The sequence below is a fragment of the Colias philodice genome, chromosome 1 (genome assembly GCF_061535455.1).
Source record: "Colias philodice isolate Cphi_HAF_F1 chromosome 1, ilColPhil1 Martin Lab GWU primary, whole genome shotgun sequence".
NCBI classification, from domain to species: Eukaryota; Metazoa; Arthropoda; class Insecta; order Lepidoptera; family Pieridae; genus Colias; species Colias philodice.
Genome location: NC_143086.1, coordinates 13,499,720 through 13,517,999, shown reverse-complemented (window position 1 = coordinate 13,517,999; position 18,280 = coordinate 13,499,720). Strand labels below are relative to the sequence as shown.

The window sequence follows — 18,280 nt, the reverse complement described above, 5'->3', positions numbered from 1 at the left end:
ATGTCAATGTCTAAATTATTATATCAGAACTACTCAATTAAGATCTCACTATTTACTTAGATTGGCTTTAATTCAAACAGGGTAAAAGCAATTGAATTAATAACGGACATTAATTATCATGACCTCCATTGTCCTTGACTACGATACAATTCGCAGCTCTTCATTCACTGGTTTACCAAGTATTTAAGGATTATAATATCTATTAATTTCTGGAAAACGGGTTAATATTTAATAAATTGCTAATTAAAAACAACTGCTAGAGTTTCGTACCGAACTAACACTTAAAGTTCTATTTAATTTTGAACTTTGAATCCTGGCTTTAAGTGGTTTCAGTCTTAAGAGTTTCTATTATCTAAAAGCGTCTTATATTGATTTTAAACTTGCAGTAAACATCTATTACGTTGGCGTTCACGAAACGTTTAACGCTAATCTAGTTTTAAAACATTAAAGCACGCTTAGCGAGGATTACTGATGTTAACAGAATACTTTCACTAAAACAAGCTTATGCTTAATATAGCTTGAGCGCGTCTAATTTCGTTTTAACATCCTATTAATATTTGGAATGCGAAAGCGACGATACCTATTTACTAGTGTCTAGTTAACACAAACCGATCGTTTCTAATCTAAAGTTTTAAAACAGAAATATTAACACTCTGTGCTCAAGCAATTTTATGAAATCCTTCCTAAGCATATGCAATATAAAACAGGCAAAATAACGAAGAAAGAGAAAAATATAGAGAACAGCGACACGTGAATTAGCAGCGCATGTTGTTTTTAATAAAAGCTGTAACGGTGTGGAATAAATATCTCTGTGTAAACTCTCAGAGACTTCCTCGTGACCGCTACAAGCAGTGAAATGCTAACAAAAGTTCGCAATTTACGCTGAACTTCACTATTCACGTTCATGCCTTTGAATAAAAAGTTGTTCAATGCCTTTACATACTTCACCGTGTGAATTTTGTGAGATAAATATCCTGTTTATATACACATAAATTATTATCAATATAATATAAAAAAAAATTGCCAAAACTGATCATGAGCTTAGCTGTTGCTAATATCTCTCTCAATTGAATTTGAATTTGAATAACGAAAGTATTTTTTATGCAATTGTCTAAAAGATGTACAACAATATATCTAGGTATATCTAACATTGTATTGGTTATAAGGAAAATATTTTGTCGTCGGAGTTGATGGTAAGCTTTCTTATGTATCCCTTTCCCTTAGAAAATTTATTATAAGATATAGGGCCAAAACAAGGAAAGTTCGGTGCACTATATATACTTTCCTTTTGTTTATCTCTCCTGGGGACATATCATGCTTCATAATACTCTATTCTGTGACTCAATTGAGCTTGTGGTTTCGCTTGCGTGGTGCCCAAGTAAAAACGTATAATCTATCTACTCATGTAAAAAATTGTACTGTACTGAACAAGGGCCAGCGGTTTTCGAGTTAGAGAGTAATAAAATAAATAGATAACCATAATAGTTTGTAACCAGATTTATTACGGTAAGTACTAGGATTAAATAAAGTTGTTTTGATCAAAAATTGTCCTAAGGACATGTCCCTATACCTACTTCAAACGTCGTTTCATTTCAGACGATAAACAATATCCCGTAATTGTGTAGAACTTACGTATTTTTCTTATAAACAGTTCTATACATAACAGAACCAATAGGATTCCCTTATCTTCGAGATAAATAAGTTTCCTTTGTCTTGTTAACAAGTAAAGTTATATATCAAGATTACTTGTGTACAACCCTTCGTAGGAAAACAATGCTCTCTCCACCTTGAGCCTGTAATCCAGGTTTGGATATTCTGTATCAGGGAATAGCTCCTTTCAGTCTTAGATAAGTGTGTTAAGAGATTTATTAACATTTTTATATGAGTCAACTGCTTGTTTTAGTGTGAATTGTAGCAAAATATATATCCGGGATTTGAAGTTAAGTAGAGATGGATAAAAAAGTTGAAAAAAGTAGCGTTGCATGAAAACATGTTTTTATCGAAAATCGATCAGGGAAAAAGATATGATATCGTTTTTAGTTTTTTAACATAGTATATTTTATAGTGGAGAACATGACAATGGAACTTAACTTTGGCTAAGCGTTTTTTGTTATTTTTAATGATAATTGGTTATATTTAAGTTTAATAATACATAGAGTCACTTCGTAATGTTTAAAGCGACCAGAAATTATCATTGTCCAAATTAAACATTATTCCATAATTAGAGAATTAAATTGTTAAAAGACAAAACAAGTTACATATTTATTACTTCTTTGCTAAATTCTATTTATGATTTAATACAATGTAATAAACAATCTATGATATTTTGATCCCGGTCTATTAGCCGATTCTCTTCCAAGGGCAAAAAATATTTGCTCACTAAATGATCCCCGAAGTAATACCATTACACCCAACTTTATCAAGGTTTGTTACATATATGTAATATTCGTGGATATTCCGATTAAGATTATCTATACTTAATATTATAAATCTGAAGAGTTTGTTTGAACGCTCTAATCTCAAGAACTACTTGTCGTATTTTGGTATGATAAATATCAAGAGCAACATTATAGGACAATTTTTTGTTGTAGTTTTAAAATTGATAGACCGTATATTTATTGTCTTCGCGGTTTCACCCGCGTGACTCTGCTCCTGTTGGTCTTAGCGTAATGATAATATATAGGCTACAGCCTTACTCGATAAATGGGCTATCTAACACGGAAATAATTTTTCAAATCGGACCAGTAGTTCCTGAGATTAGCGCGTTCAAATAAACAAACAAACTCTTCAGCTTTATAATATTAGTATAAATTTTATAATTATAAGTCGGATGGCAACGTGTGGTAAACCCACGCGTACAATTGAAATGGGAATAAATATTAATTGTGAAAACGCGAACTGCTATTTAAAACTGCGTATTGTTTATTTATGAGCTTATTATAATAGAGGTTTAACATAATAATTTATAGTATTTGCATACTTTTGTTTTCAGGGTGTGCTTGGAACTAACTGGTGGATAGTATAATATTACAGAATAATAATATATTATATTATACAGTAGACATCATAGGTGATAATAAAGTTCTGTAGAAGTTATATCGTTCTTAAAGTAATAACCGAATGCACTATAAAACTAAATTTGATTTTTCACATTAAGCTAGAACAAAGAGATGGTCTCTTAGATTTCAGACATAAATATAAGAAACATACGTATCTTGAAATAGTGAGAATTTTCGCAGAGTTCAAAAAGTTCCAGGATAATATCAAAAGACGCTGCCAAAGCTTTCTTCTCTCACACGACACAGGTGGACACAACAATTTATTGTTACCTTCAAGTATATAATAATTCGTGGCAAAATACGTTTTAAAATCTCCAACTGTATTGCATTTTCGGACGTCCTTTTAGTTTGAAGAAATTGGATTTTTGCGGTAAATAAAATACTTTTACAGTTCAAAGATGGCGGTTACTGCTCTTTTATATTTTCACTGTAACATGTTGTTGTAACATTTGTTGGGAAATCACAGTTTACTTTAACACAGTAGTGTAACTGGTTTATTTAGTAACAATTCTTGTAAGGATATAAACGAAGTTTTTATTAATTAAAAAAATATCGTCACAGTTGAATTAAAATAAATTTTTAAACCCTAATGATTATTTTAAGTGATCCATTACACACAAGTATAGAACTCAAAATAACTAATTTCGATAGCTGATTAATGTGTTATACTAACTGCATAATTGTTATTGTGTAAAAGATCATATTATTGTACCCATAGAGATCTAGAGAGATGCCAATCGCTTGCGCTGAGTACGAAACCATGTCTCATAAAAAATTTACGCACACAACTGCAGTAAACAAAATCAAAACAATACTTCGCGTTGTGTGCGTGTCAACACACAAAAATATGAGAGCGACTATTCGTTCGCACACTAGATTGTAAGTGACGTACGTATACAGCACCACTACAGTTTGTTCTTTTTTTGGACATATTGCTGCGACACCGGCCCCGCCCCCGTATATCTCCCTTTAGTTTCTGTGATCTGTGATTGTACCTATTGTTCTTGTTTATGAGATAAATAAAGTTCTTTAAACCGAAAATGACCGGCATAATAATTCCATAATGCTTTACATAATTGCGCTAATTCGTTCAGAAAAGCCTCCGTTTCGATCACAAAGAATTGATTTTATTGGCCGCCTGGACAATTTGCAGAATAATAGATGAGTATTATTATCCAATTTGAACACAACTCAATCGGATGCAATTATTTGAATAAATAAGGAAAATCAAGTCTTTGTAAGAATAGTTAGAGTATGTTTAATGATATAGCTATTAAGTTTATGCAATAGGTGTAGAACCAATCGTATCGATTGCTTTGATATTTCACGCAACACAAATGATATCGATTAAGAAATTATTGTATTTTTTCCGCAATGAATATGTGGTTTATAAGCTAAAAAGTGCCATGGTTTTTGGGTATATTGAAAGTATATATTGTGTGCTTTTCCCGGAATAATATAATATCTCAAATCCATCGTTAACGAAGGGGATTCGAAGGGGTTGTGGTATAAATAGAAAAAGGATGGTTGCTTTATGTTGCGCCAACTTTCTCAAGTTGGCGCCACATAAAGCAACCATTCTTTTTTAGGTATAATTCTCATTATACCTATGATTTTCAGGCATTTAATATCATCCATGACTCACAATTTGTATGGTCCAGATTCTGTTAAAAAGAATAAGCCATTTTCTGAAGTGGAGAATTGTCCGATGTAAAGAGTGAAGTCCTGTGTATCCCCTGGTGATATGTGGACTAGGTACATTATTGAATTTCATATTAATACAATATTAAGAGGGAAAAGATTACGAGCCATCAGATAAATCATATAGAAATTAATGTTTAGTTAACACTTTTCAAATTGATAATCACCCCTTAAGGGAAGCCCGTGTCCCAGCAGTGGGAACATAATATGAAGATGATGATGAAAATGACAATCATAACCAACAACTCACAACATGACATTATAAGATATATAAGTCTTTATATTAACTATAGCTCCCGTAGCCCAATAAATTGGCCCGTAAAAACGTTCATTACAACACTCTGTTTGATTGGCGGCGGGTTTTATGATTAACATCAATCATCATTAAGCACACAATGTATTATCTCGTAAATTTTTGTGAAGCTAAGGATGAAAAATCTATAATCAATACTCATGAAAATATGGCAGGTAAAGGACACTTATAATTATTACAAGAACACTACTACTATAATGTTTCGAAATTGTTTGAAGCAAATTGTTTTATGATGCGGAATTTTATTATTTTTACATATAAATTATGAGTCTATAATGATATTGCACTTACCTATACATTAAATTATAAGATATAAGATATATAAAAAAATGAAATATATACCTTTTCTGATTGGTTATTTATCCTTTACTATTTAACTATATATTATTTGCTATAGAAGTCCAGCTGGCAATTGATAATATACTGTCAATGTCAAGCTATTTTTGTTTATAGACCTTCGTTCAATGTGAATTTCTTAAAATACCTACATCAATAATTTATCGAGTTATTTCAAAACTATTGACATTGCATCGGAAAGAAAAATAATAGACGCAAAACATTTCTAGTTAGTTTAAGATACGGCGAGCGAGCGTGCCGAAACTTTTGATAGACGAAACTATTGACTTACTGTGAACGGATAAAATAAATCAATGTAAGAATTAATAGCGTTATATTGAAAATCTTATCCAAGTTACTAGCGTTAGCTACTATTAAGTACTCTGTGTCCAAGTGTTAAAATTTGTATATACCTAGATAGATACTATTTAATTTGCTTTTCACAATAATTTATTAAGATAATAATATAAATTGTATCAACATGATGATAAAAATAAAATAATAATAAAATAAAATACGACACAGTACAAGAAACATTAACAGAATGGTAACCAAACTTCACGTAATAGACGATGCCCAGGAGAGTTTTAAAAGTTAATAATCTACTTTCAGACACATTAGAGAGGTAGACGTATCGCAAATGATCAGAAATCTAGATTCTAACTCAACCTTCAGTGCGGTACAATAACTTTATTGTGCTGATGTAATGATCTGATGCAAACGAATCTAAGAACATATTAAGAAATGTTTAAAAATTACACATAAAAAAAAACGCTCACAAATCTTATAAGGAAATCATTACGCGGGAGTATAGTTTCGTAAAAGGGAATCATTGCTATGAAGTTAAACACTGTTCCAGAGTTTATTCTATTTATTATTAAATTAAATGTAGTTATTGTAAAAAACTTAATAAATAGTTAGTATAATTTAAAGACAATGTAAAAAGCGTCTTGACTCGAATACGAAAATCTTAATACATACATTAGTTCACGTGTCTTTAGTAGACACTAGAAGAGGATCGAAAAAGTAGTAGGGTATAGAAAATGTGATTATTTATTACATTAGTAAATCGTAATACAATTGAATTCAGGTAAACGCAGACGCAGTTGGTAATACATAATTATATACCGCGATCGTAAACTCAGATGAGCATTTAGGTTTAAGTGAAAGGTAATCTATATGTTTGCGAAATTGTTCGCTCTTCGAACGTCACTTGTTACATGATTGTAGCATTGAGTAGATAAAGTCAAGACACTTAGGATTTACTAAGTAATTATCTCTGTAGGTTACAGAAAGGATATGAGTCAAGGCCAATTTGGATCCGTACGTAGATAGCTTGCAAATCGCTTCGATACTAATTGGATTATTGGACATTGGATTTCTTTACTAAAATATCAACTAATATATCTAGTAGTGTAAATTTACAAACTGAGTGTTTTTGTATGAAAAGTCGTTTTCAATAAGTATATGAGACCTACCGAAGATTTTTCTTTTCAAAATTTTGTGAACTTGATAGTGTATTATTTGAGAATTCCGGGACAATTAACAAATCTTCTGTAATATCTCAGGGAATGTCGGGTCAAGGTTCAACTCTCATGTAATTGTAATTGCAGAAACATTTTTACACGAAATTATTACAAGGAGGTTTTTATTAAACGTAATATGTAAATGTATCTTCAATTGATACAAGGTTCTAAAATGTTAACACTTCTGTGAGAATATTTTAGTAATTTTTATAATTATAATTGAATATCAGAATATTTCTACAAGATATTATCAATTATTTTATGCGTTGATTTATTTATTTATTTATTTATTTGCTTTTTACCGTATTTAACTTAGAACCACATACAAAACGATCTTTCGAACGTAAAACTGTAAAGTAGAAGTGCTATTGCATTTTCAAATACCTAAGCGACTGTTGTAAATAGCGAAACTATCTTCTAAAGGCATGTAATAGAATTTAATAAAGCGTTTTCATTGAAATCTTGGCCGCATCTCTCTTGCGAATTCAATTTTCGTAAAAAGGGGTTTTAATATTTTTATGTAAATACGTAGGATTTTACTTAGGTGTCAGTATCCTTTTTATTTTATTTTTAAATACATTTGTAACTATGTATAAAGCCCAAAAATCTGGAATTTATTTCAAAATTGTTATTTCAGATGATTTATAATTAAATTTGTAATTTCTTTCACAATGCCCCTTATAATAATTTAGATAAAATCAACGCATTCACGGTCAAGAGAAACATGGATGCATGAACTTGTACCTATTTGAAGATGTTACGAAACGGCAATTACTATCGCATTCTCCAACGAATGTTATAAAGGAATGTTATTTATTGGCTCCGTAATTTAATAGGCTCGATCAGCAATCAGCCGATCGTTTTTCTTATAAATTAGAATATTCCACCTTGGACGCTCAAGACAAATTCAAAGGGCGCCAACACCCCTCAAATTGGAATTTGTTTTATTAGCTTCGATTGTTTAAAAATATATATATTTTAGTCAATGTTATAGAGAAGATTCTTAATTAGATATAGGTATCGTTTGTTCTTTCGCAATATGAAATAAAATCATGGTCGAGAGCGTTGGTTTGCTTCCAAATGCGGTTAATTCGATTATTTGTATACCTATTGTATCAGCATTCTTTATGTAATGTAAAACGACACTTATTGTGGCCAGGGTCATCTTTTTTACTGTTAATTATGTTCAAATTGTGAAATCGTAATACCACATCATAACCATACTCTACACTTTCAAAACCGTTGCTGTATTATTTTATCTACGTTTAAAAAACTTGTTATGTGTAATTTTGTATTTATTTAGATTTATTAGCATTATTTTAAGTTTGACATTTCTCTTATCGAAAATTTTTTGTCTACATAATCAACGTTAATTTGAGGACGCTGTTCGAGGCTTACTTTATATGTACTTAAATATTAATGATTACTGCAGTATCTTTATTTATTTGTCTGCTATCTTTAGAAAACATGAAGAGTCCTCATAAACGCATTTTAGTACGCTTTATATGTATTGTAATCAGTATCTCAATATAATTGTGATAAATTATTTTAGAAAAATTTAGAAAAATGTCAGGTGTTTGCTTTCACAATAGACTACAGACTATCGATTAAGCACAGATTAAAATATCTAAATAATTTGGAAAATCCAAAAGTGCACGCCTCATAATTTTTTTTTAATAATTATTTATTAATTATTATTTTTGTTTATTTAATAACAATTAAACCACATCGAATCAGACCCTGAAAAATGAAAGGGTTCTTCTATTCCTGAGCATACTCAAGCGTAAGAGAAAAAAAAAGACTCGATTAGTAAAGTATTTCGGTCGCTATCGTGTTAACAAGAAAATCCTCCGCACATACAGACACACGGACGTCCAAGACAGAACTTTTTTAAACTGTTTTTTAACTAGTTTAAATAACAAAAATGACATCAAAAATATCATGAATGTTAAAAATAGTGTTTTTTCTTAATATGTGTGTGTATGTATTATCTTACAAGTGCAATGTATGATACATAAAGACATTTTAAGTTTGAAAAATCAGATGTTTTGCGCGAAGTGACAGTAGTACCCACCTCAACGCTTCGCTTATGAGGCGTGCAAAAGAAGCACGCGTCAAATGCTATTGTTGGAAGAAATGTGAAGCTTTTACTATTATATAATTATCGTTTATCCTGTTTATGAAGGGTGTTGTATAGGAGCAACAAATTGTGGGTTATCTCTGTGTATTGAATGCAAGGTTAGGGAAACAATGGTTTAACATACTTTATGTGTTTGGTTAATCTGTGTTTACTGGATACTTAATTGTGTTGAGAGGTGTAGGAAGTTAAGAACGTATATATTGTGAAGGATGTTTTATTTATTTTATTTTGTTATTAGTAGGCATATACAACGTGTATTTTTATAATATACTTATATTAATTTAATTTAAAGGAAAATTAATGTAACGTCGCGGTGCAAAAGTTTCTGCATAAATTACTCTCCTAAAATCTATTGTTGAATTTTGTACTAGCTAACAATCAATTATAAACAAGAGGTCATAATATCATGCCTTAATATTTTATTTAAAATTAATGATGTTTATGATGTAAAATTTTTAGTATTTATTCAGTGGTGAATGGCATGACTAATTTAGGTAAATTACACTATTTAACGCAGCAGCGATATCAAATCCTATTTCATCAATTTTACAATTCTTTCGCCGTTCAAAATGTTTATATTTGCATATAAATGCTAATGGAAGAGCGTGGATTAAGCAAATTTTGGCAAAATTGTTTATTCGCTCATAGCGTGACATAAGCTTATTTACTTGTATGGTAACAGACAAGTAATAACATTGTAAGGGTAAACGACATTTTAGCGGTTAATTATATGAATCACGTGTTTGATTAATGTTAAGCCCATGTTAAGCTTTCCCTTTGATAGAATGTGTGTTGAACAATATTTAGGTTATAATATTAAATGAGTGGAACAAGACGAAGACGTTGTGGGTTCTCGGCAATGTCACATATTATAAGGAGATAATGAATATAATAATCTTTATTTGCGATCACTAATTGGTTGTGCTTCAGTGTGGTATTTACTACTTAAGGAATAATATATTGTATATTAACATTGAGCTTCAGCTGCTCAGTTTGTGTGGTGTCTGGATAAAAAGTTGCTGACGTCATTCACCGACCATTCGTTGACCATTATCGTTATGGTTACATTCTTAAATCGATTCTTCTGCTGTGACGTGAAAGTAAGGGCGTATGCAGAAGAAAGCTGGAAACTTGGTGGAAGCACTGTCAAGCACCGGTAAGCGCTTATAAGTTTCCAGCTTTCTTTCTGAATACGACCTTAGTCAAAACATGACGTTTTGAAGTATGAGGCGATTAAAAAGACATGAAGATATGGACAATACAGTAGAAGTAGTGATGATATATGTATAGCTGTAGAGGAACAACTTTATCAAGTGGTATGATTAAACTTTGCCTAAGATCTAACCTTAGAATGGATAAGACGGAATTGAGAGACTGAAATAATTTAGGGCCACAATAATCACTACATGGTATAAAACAAAGTCGCTTTCTCTGTCCCTATGTCCCTTTGTACCTATTCTTAAATCTTTAAAACTACGCAACGGATTTTGACGCAGTTTTTTTTAATAGGTAGAGTGATTCAATAGGAAGGTTTTAGTATATAATTTATTCGGTTTGAGACAGAGTGGGCGAAGCCGCGGGCGATGAGCTAGTTAGACATAAGTTTAAGCCGAAAATGAGATACACATTACACACACATACCTTCTTAAAAATTAAAATATTACCTGATTTTTGTTAGTATTAAGTGTTAAATATATATTTTGTGCATAGGTGTGTTATAATATATCATTCTTGAAATACCAAAAATACGTTCTATCAAGTAAAATTATTGTTACTAACATCTATACTAATATTATAAAGATAGCTAATCTCAGGAAATACTTGTCCGATTTGAAAAATTCTTTCGGTGTGAGATAGCCCATTTATCGAGGACGGCTATTATATAGAGTATAGGCTATACTATCACCAATACGTATGATCAACAGGAGCGGAGCCACGCGGGTGAAACCGCGAAGCGCGTTATAATAATAATTGTAAACGTAGTTTCTATAATATACACATGTTAGAGGGCTTCGTACCTATAATTATTGATACGGCGTAAGAGCGGGAGCTACACACCTGTTACCTACCAAAACAAGATGCTAGTTTGTATAAGCATCTAGAAGAAAATTATAAGTTTATGTGTTACTAGTAATCACTACATAGTATAAAACAAAGTCGCTTTCTTTGTCCCTATGTCCCTATGTCCCTTTGTATGCTTAAATCTTTAAAACTACGCAACCGATTTGATGCGGTTTTTTAATAGATAGAGTGATTCAAGAGGAAGGTTTTAGTATATACATAATTTATTAGTTTTTAGACAAAGCGGGCGAAGCCACGGGCGGTAAGCTAGTACTGTATATAGGGTAATACAACAGTAATACTATTGGGTAATACTTACGAAGTAGGTAAGTACGAAATAAAAATACATTTGTGTGTAAAATTCCATTTTCAAAATATTCCGAATTCAGAAAATTATTTTCGGAATAAAAAAAATAATTTTGTAAAATGGATTCATTTAAGTTTATAAAATATATTTATTCCAGATATTTATAAAATAAAAAAATTAAGTATTTTGTCTTATTATTACATATTTAATTTGAAATTAAAAACCTACAAGAACGTTTGAGAAAAAAAAAAATGTGCTGGTTCAAACAGATTTTATTTTTAATCTGTAATTTTTGTTCCAAATTCCAATCAGACGAAGTGTAGTGAAAAACAAGAACGTTTTGCGTTGAATTCAAAATTAAAATTTATTATAATTACAACATCTTTTATAATCATTATAATTACAATATATTTTAATAGCAATGCCAATCGATAATGATTTAAAAAAAGTTTGGGTGGCGGGCCGCTATCAAATATTCATTGATAAAGATCAAAATGTCGACTATGAAAGAGTCACGTAAGTTAAATACATTGTTTTATCATCATACTAATATAACCGAGAAAGTTTGTAAGTATGGATGGATGGATAGATGATATTATGTGTTCCGTTTGACGTCCGTTGTCCATTATGAGAGAGTACATCGCCTTTTTCCCCGTGAAGTCGCTAGATGGTGCTAGTTTTAAGCCCGTCACGTGGTACCGCCGCCAGCGCCGCGAGTGGTGGGAGATATAGTATAGATATTTGAAGAAAATTGTAAAAAAAAGCATTTATAAATTTTTTACCAATAGTTTTAACTTTTAATTTAATGTTAAACCTGCACATGATTTTAATCAAAGAATTTCACCCCATTCAGCAACCACTTTGCTCGAATAAAATTTTACGTTATTTTTAACTAAATTTTGATTTTTCAGGTCAAAAATTTTATCTTTAAGACAAGTATCAGTAAACACCTCCTCAATTTTAATGAGTGGGGTGGCCAGAGTTTACGAGAAAGAAGTGGATCAATTGTTAGAAGGTAAGTTCAACATTAAACATTGCATAATATAATAATATGTAAGTATTGCATCATGCATGCAAATTGTAAAGCACATTCTTCAATATCTATGAGCTAGCGCGCAAGAGACGAATCACCTTCTTAAATAAAAGAGTTTTAACCTGGCATCATTTGATTGTTTAAACTTATAATCTTATCTGTGTATTTTGAGCCAAATAAACTTTATTTTATTAAAAAAAAAACATTATATATATCCAAAAACATTAAATTCCTGTAATTATTATTGTGCGCTAATTACAGCTAATCGCTTGACTGCAAGCTACTAGCTGTAATAACATTCTGAATGAACGTAATAATAATTATACGCAAATAAATCTACATAATATATTTAACAATAGGTTCTGCCTGTTACTTTATATATTTGCTGATTTTATAGGAGAAGGAAATCTTTAAAAAATGTAGTATTTGTCCTTTCCCAAATATTTTTCCGCAACCAATCATAACAGGTTTTAAATATTTATCTCCTTAAATATATCATATTAGCTGGTTTTATTTTTAAATAGATCATACCTACCTGTGGATCATACTAACATATTTTTTTCTTATAGATTGCCGTAAATTAGATCAGTCAATAGTTATGAAAGACAAGAAAACGGAATGAATCCACTTCAGAAGGAAGAAGTTTTATGTAAGTCTTTTCATATTATATAGCTTTCCGCCCACAGCTTCGCCCGCGTGCTGTAAATATTATCAAATTTATCAAGATCGGACTGAAATTTGGCATGCAGATAGCATAGCATTATATAAAGTAGGATGTATACGATGACTAATTTTATTTTAAATATTCATTATGCTCAACCTAACTCAACTTTTCATTTACGGAATATCTTCATTAAATATTTAGTAACTATCGTCTGTATGTTTTTAATGTCCTTAGAATTTACATGACTGTGGCGTAAATAAACATCAAAGTTAAGAAATAGATACTTAAATGTTTATGTATTTACTCTTTTTATAATTAAATTTACTTATTACATTTTACATATTGCTCCACTTCTATATGTACCTACTAGCCTGAAGGTATATAACTATAGGTATAGCCTATAGGCTATAGCCTTCTTCGATAAATGGACAATCAGCCTGTGTGTTCCTGAGATTTAACTCTTCAGATTTATAATATTAGTGTAGATATGAATTTATTTATTAATTGTGTATGTGATGCTTTAGTGATTTATAGTAGCCTAGTAATCAGACGGTTTTTGTGGTCGATCCAACTCAAACATTCTTTTCACTAAAACAACTATTTTTTTTTCAGATTGCTGTTTGCAGTTCTGCTGTCCAGCTAGTTCCTCCATTTTTGATACACTTCTTAATAATTTAAGTTAAAATTGATAATGATTATTTAAAGAGTTTAATATGATTATTTCGAAATAAGTTATCTATAAGTTGATTATTATATCTTTGAGTTGATGATTAAATAAATATTACCTACTACTTATTGTTTTTGTTTTTCACGTATCGCCTTAGCGTATCGCTTTATGAAATTTTAGAAATTTAATTTGATTATTTTTCCGACCCAAATATCGACCAATAGAATTGCACCATTGGACGTCACGTGGTACAACCTACATGGTATTATACTGATAATTTTTTGAAAATTTTCTCTGGTCGTTGACGTCAAACTGACAGGTTCAATTCAATTGTGAAATTATTGGCCGACATTTGGGACGGAAAAATAATCTCCCGAATACCACACGAGCTTCAAAATTATCTGGCATTTCCCTCAAGGTTCCCTGCAAACAAATAAAGTCGTCAAGTTTTTCAGGAAAAATCACGAGCGCGAAGCGCGAGTTTAACCTTGACTAAAAACTTGACTCCTTCATTTGTTTGCAACGAACCTATCGGAAAATACCCGATAATTTTGAAGCTCTTGTGGTATTATAAGTGACTATTTGTCATTTCCTTATTTTAATAGTTCTCATGTATTTCATATTATGTCTTATTTACATAAATACGCATAAAAATCCTTTTTTTTAATAAGATTCGCACTCCTAATTATTATACTAATTCCTACCTGAAAAAAGCTCAATTTTCCAACCCGAAAAGACAAAACACTCATGGTTACACTCATTATAAAACAAACTAGCTATCCGCACTCGACTTCACACTCTTTGTAGAAAACTAACAAATAACTAACTAAAACCTTCCTCAAAAAAAATCCCTCAAAGAAGGAACAGACAGCGAAGCGACATCGACTTTGTTGTATACTATATACCCAGTGATAAATAAAACATATGTACAGAACATAGACACTCAATATACCATAGATATACGCTTAATGTAAATACATACCTACTTACGCGACAAGGGACAATGTCCACAGTACATGCATAATACCTTCTGTAACACCGTCGCGTCGTGAACATTTTGCCTTGAAAATATAAGTCTTATTAAGTAGTAGACTTATAGAGTAAAGAGTAGATCGGTATGTCACTTTCTATGTTTTCCATGTGATACCTTTTTTATTATAGTGGGGAATTTCAGTAAGGTAGTCCGTAGTGAGGAGCTTCGCTTAGGTATAGTCTTCGTCCGCGAGGAATTATAAAAGTAACCGAATTTATTCCTTATTACATCAGCTATCTACCAGACAGAGTAACGTCCAGCCGTTCCAGAGATTAGCTGGAATAAACAGCTACAGAAAAATATATTTATGAGAGCCACCGCCTGTAATGGTTATAAGTTATAAGTCGTAGCCAAATAGGTTGTCTCCGTTTAATTAACTGCCTGCATTAAATCCAATCATTTCATGAAATAGCTAGGCAAACGATTGGGATAATATTTGAAAAAATCGTTGTATGGCTGCTATAGTGACTATTTATATAATTTTTGGTCTTAAACAGTTTTATTCTCTGTTTTTATACAAAAATAGAAATATTTTCCTATTACGTAACTATTCAAATTCAAATTTCAACGTAACTATCTATATATAAGTAACTAGGTTTCCGCTCGCGGCTTCACCCGCGTAGTCAAAGAAAACCCCGCATAGTTCCCGTTCCCGTGGGATTTCCGGGATTGCGTCATTTTCCCGGGATAAAAAGTAGCCTATGTCCTTTCTCGGGTATCAAAATATCTCCCTACCAAATTTCATGAAAATTGGTTCAGTAGTTTAGGCGTGATTGAGTAACAGACAGACAGACAGAGTTACTTTCGCATTTATAATATTAGTATGGATACGAAAAATCTAAGCATCAGTCAGTCAATTAATTATATCCTATGCGAAAACGAACTGAACGAAACTGTCCGCAAATGTTTTTTTTTATCGAAATGAAGTACATATTAAATAATTTGGAAAATCCAAAAGTGCACGCCTCATAATTTTTTTTAATAAATATTTATTAATTATTATTTTTGTTTATTTAATAACAATTAAACCACATCGAATCAGACCCTGAAAAATGAAAGGGTTCTATTCCTGAGCATACTCAAGCGTAAGAGAAAAAAAAAGACTCGATTAGTAAAGTATTTCGGTCGCTATCGTGTTAACAAGAAAAAGGATCCGCACATACAGACACACGGACGTCCAAGACAGAACTTTTTTAAACTGTTTTTTAACTAGTTTAAATAACAAAAATGACATCAAAAATATCATGAACGTTAAAAATAGTGTTTTTTCTTAATATGTGTGTGTATGTATTATCTTACAAGTGCAATGTATGATACATAAAGACATTTTAAGTTTGAAAAATCAGATGTTTTGCGCGAAGTGACAGTAGTACCCACCTCAACGCTTCGCTTATGAGGCGTGCAAAAAAATGTTGTGTGGTTTTATGAAACCACGGTAAAAGTGAAACTGTTCGAACGGTTCCGAACACTGCTTTGTGTAGCGCATATCGCGTGACGGCCGCGATACACGCGACATGCGCTACACAGACCAAAAAGTTTGAGACGATGTAATAAAAGTTTCACTTTAAAAATATTCAGTAAGGTATTTTAATAATGTATTTAAGTATTAACTAGACTCATTTGGAAATTAAATCAAATTATATGAAATTGAATATATTAATAAAAAATGCGCAAAATGAAATTGTTGTTAATTTAGAATAACGATTATTATAATTATCATAAGTACCTATATAATATTATATAAGTATTTCTCGCAAGTGGTAACCCTAATATAATAGAGCAATATAAATTGGTAACTTAGCACTTAAGGGTAGATCAATAATATTTAGCCGGGATAAACTCCTTATAATTTCCATCCATTTCCCATTATATTTATGAGTGGCCCGTCACCCCGTGTTTATATAAAAACTAGTCACTCGCCTTGATTCGCCCGGGCTGACCTACTTAAATATAGAGATAAAACCGTACCACATTTTTCAGTAGTTAATAACTTTCTGCTTGCAAATATTATCAAATCGCATCACTACAATAACTAGGTATATTTATAGGTACAATTTCTACAAAGAAATTCAGAATCTAACCACTTTAAATTACTTCTTTCAATTAGTCTAGACTGGTAGATAACTTTTTTAAAATGAATGACGGTAGTTCCACATAAAAGCCAAAAATAGGCCAAGATCCATCATCTTTAGTGTCGAATGATGTAATTTTCGTTTAGTGTCGGCCTCAGGGTTATTATAATTATCTAAATATAAAGGAAATTTGATTTATAATGGCGTTTACTCAATCGACTATTGCCTCAGGTTTAGTTAGATGATTCATACTTCTATTGAAGATTTTTAGTTATGGTTGTTTTTGGTAATTTACGAGTACATTTATAGCTTATGTAATAGTGCTCTAGTTGGTTAGTATGTTAGATACAGAACGTGACCGTGGTTTAAATCCAATAAGTAACTGAAGACGTAATTTAAAACAATAAGGAATATACTCAAACACTGTAAATTTTTTTACCATTATCAATTTTGATTTATACTGAAGAAAATATTAGAGACGTTACTAGCGAATAAAAGTTTCGTCGCTAATAGTTCTTAGCCGTTTGGAGATAATGCAGAACGTATTGTAATAATTAAATAATATTTTATAAAGCATAATGTTGGTTGAAATGAGAAATAGCTTAGACAAACTAAAATAAGGAAGCCAATAATCACATTGAAAGCTGATCAACATTGTTCCACAATAATGATACTATACATAATATGTTTAGTATAATCCTACAAATCCTCAAGCACAGCAATAAATGCAATTACAAAGGACAGGCCGAAGTAAAATTAATTTCCCACGTATATCATATACCTATGTGTTGACTAACATTATATGTTACGCATTCACCCAAATGTAAGTAGCCACCGCAACAGGAAATTTGCAATACGATGTAAATCAAAGCCATGGAAAGAATAATGATTGATTTTCGAATAAAAAGGAAACGAAATGGGGTCAACCTACGAAAGCAGACTCCGTTGGCACATTAGTACATTTCGATAAACGTAATGATTGTAGACAATTCAATATTTTTAGTAATAGCAATAGAGTGGAGTAACATGATGCAATGCGTATTAACGTTTATGTTTCTCTTCGACGTGTATCATTTGAATGCATAATAAATAACAGGATAGAGTTATAAAAGATAACATTTCTAATCCGCGGTAATAGTGGGCAAGAGTTGTATCTAAATGTACGATGACCGCAATGTAATAGCTTATATAATAGAGCCTACTTGCCGAATGGTGAATTGACGCGTGGAATATAGATGATGCTAGAGGTATATGTAGATTATTGCTTCCTTAGTCTTGTTTGTTCGAATGTAGATCATTTGGTCTTACACAAGACAAACACGATGCGTATTGCTAGAACAATTTTCTGTATAAAGATAACTTGTTAGA

At 31.2% G+C, this 18,280-nt stretch overlaps 1 protein-coding gene and 1 long non-coding RNA gene across 3 annotated transcripts in view; one reads left to right on the top strand and one right to left on the bottom strand.

The window, feature by feature from the left end:
* Positions 1-18,280, bottom strand: part of LOC149491447 (frequenin-2) — a 183,477-nt gene that overhangs the window by 32,286 nt on the left and 132,911 nt on the right. The gene's annotated exons all lie outside the window — the stretch shown is intronic.
* LOC149491449 (uncharacterized) lies at positions 12,287-13,910 on the top strand. The gene is made up of 3 exons (XR_016316149.1): positions 12,287-12,458; positions 13,046-13,125; positions 13,753-13,910. It is a non-coding gene; the product is annotated as an uncharacterized LOC149491449 (long non-coding RNA).